This window comes from Triticum aestivum, chromosome 1B (genome assembly GCF_018294505.1).
Source record: "Triticum aestivum cultivar Chinese Spring chromosome 1B, IWGSC CS RefSeq v2.1, whole genome shotgun sequence".
In the NCBI taxonomy this organism is placed as follows: Eukaryota; Viridiplantae; Streptophyta; class Magnoliopsida; order Poales; family Poaceae; genus Triticum; species Triticum aestivum.
In genome coordinates, this window is record NC_057795.1 from 404,908,429 (window position 1) to 404,910,730 (window position 2,302).

General features: G+C 53.3%; 1 pseudogene; it reads right to left on the reverse strand.

The window, feature by feature from the left end:
• Positions 1-912: 912 nt before the first annotated feature.
• Positions 913-1,722, reverse strand: LOC123078768 (uncharacterized; annotated as a pseudogene).
• Between the last annotated feature and the right edge of the window lie 580 nt (positions 1,723-2,302).

Sequence of the window (2,302 nt, forward strand, 5' to 3'; positions counted from 1 at the left end):
TGCACATTTTGACACGCTGGGAAATGAAAAGATTAGCTCTGCTCTGTAATATGCTTTGTAGATCCTCGAGTGACCGATTCTTTTTCATCTTTATATGCAAGTTCTTGACCTCCTTTTAGCATAGCAACGTCATGATGTCGTAGACACAAAACAGTTCTGTTCCTGGTTGTCTGACTTATAGCAGCTCTGAACTTCAGGGTTAATATTGATATTTCTTTCCCTAAATAGCACTTGTCATCAGCTGTTAAACGAACTATACCAGTTAAAAAAGATAGTATGATCATCTTGAATGGTCAAAACTTGGCCAGCGACACCATCCATCTTTTACCTCCATTTGACCATCACCAGTCATTGGTCTCCAATTCTCAAGGCAAAACTTCCAGCAAGACATTCAGAATACTAGCCATCGCGGTCGGCGTGACGCTACTGACCATATGATGTACTCCCTCCGTTCCAAAATATAGCGCGTCCTCGGTTCCCGTGCTTCAACTTTGACCATTAATTTAATCAACAAGACCGACTGCGGCAGGCAAAAAAATTATACCAATGAATTCGTATTCAAAAAAAGTTTTTAATTATATAATTTTTGATCCCGCCGCAGTCGGTCTCGTGGGTTAAATTTATGGTGAAAGTTGAACCTCGAAAAGCGTGGGCGCGCTATATTTTGGAACGGAGGGAGTAGTGCACACTGCACGTCAAACTGGGGGTACCTTCTTTAGAGGCTACGGTACGGAGTACCTTCCATGTACGATGTGGGAGGTGATGAAAACGAGTATTTAACCAAAAACTACCACATTTCATGAAAACGTGTCGAAAAACTACCACTTTACAATTTTGTGCGAAAAACTACCATTTTTTTCCTAATCCTTGGCAAAAAACTACCAAGTCGCAAAATCGCTCGCTTCGCCCACGCTAAGCACAAATCTGAATGGTTGGGCCCACGAACCAGGTGCCACCGTGGCCATCCTTCACGCCGAGCACATCCAGTTTCGCCGTCCTCACCTGCTCCTCCCTCCTCGTCCGCATCCGCTCCATCCTCTCGTCCCTCTTCCCCCTCGGCCCGTCCGGGTCGGCCGCCCCGGTGTCGAACAGGGCGCCGCCGCCGCGGGGGGGGGGGGGGGGGGGTTGTTGCTGCCTCTGCCGGTGCTCTGGCTCCGGCCGGACTTCCTCGGGATGCGGCCGCCGTAGGAGGTGCCGAGGAGGCGGAAGTCGAGGCGGCCCCAGCCGTCCTCGTTGGAGAGATCCCAGCCGAAGTGCTCGGCCATCTCCTGGAGGAGCCCGTCGCCGTCATCGTCATAGTAGACGTAGTCGAACTTGGAGTCGCCGCGGAGGAAGTGGTGCGCGTGCTCCCACTACTCGACGCGGTCGGCGTAGATGGGGTCGTCGAGCACCTCGCGCGCCAGGCGCGCCCAGACCAGCGTGTCCCTGTAGTCGAGCTCCGCGACCACCCATCGCAGGTAGGACGGCGACAGCATGCCCAACATCCGGCCCTTGTTCTTGCCGAAGTCGATCACGCGGTCCCTCGCGGGCCGCGAGGACGCGCGTGGAGCTTGCACCCGCGGCGGCCCCGAGCGGGCGGAGGAGGGGGATCCTGGCGGGTCTAGGCAGCGTGGTGGTGGAGCGGCGACGATGAAGGGGGAAGAGAGGCGCCGCTCGGGTTTGGGGTCTCGGCGGTGGCGCCGGGGAGGAAAGGCAGGCCCTTGCGGCGGCGAGCGGGAGCATGGCGTGCTGGCGGCGGCCGGAGAGCGGGGAAGCTTCCGTGAACTCCGGCGCGAAGGATGGCCACGGTGGCACCAGGTTCGTGGGCCCAAGCGGTCAGACTTGTGCTTAGCGCGGGCGAAGCGAGCGATTTTGCGACTTGGTAGTTTTTTGTCACGGATTAGGAAAAAGTGGTAGTTTTTCGCACAAAATCGTAAAGTGGTAGTTTTTCGACACGTTTCCATGAAATGTGATAGTTTTTGGTTAAATACTCGATGAAAACACGGTCTAAGGTTCAGAGCCTAGCACAATGCTCTATAGGAGAATTTTAGTTTGTGGCAAGATCGCCTAGTATGCAGGTCAGCTCGGTAGGCTGGAGGAGATCCATTTGGAGTTTTGGACCATAACAGCCATGCAACTATTCACTTTGGGCTTATAAAGCCAGGTGCCTACTTAGAGACCACCAACAGCCATGGTCATAATACCGGATCAAGGTATACAAATCTGCACTCCCAAACTCTATGTAGCTCGAATACGTACAGTGAAGTCACAGCAGTTACTTGGTACACTACAAACTGAGAATATGATCTATCCCGTTGATTCT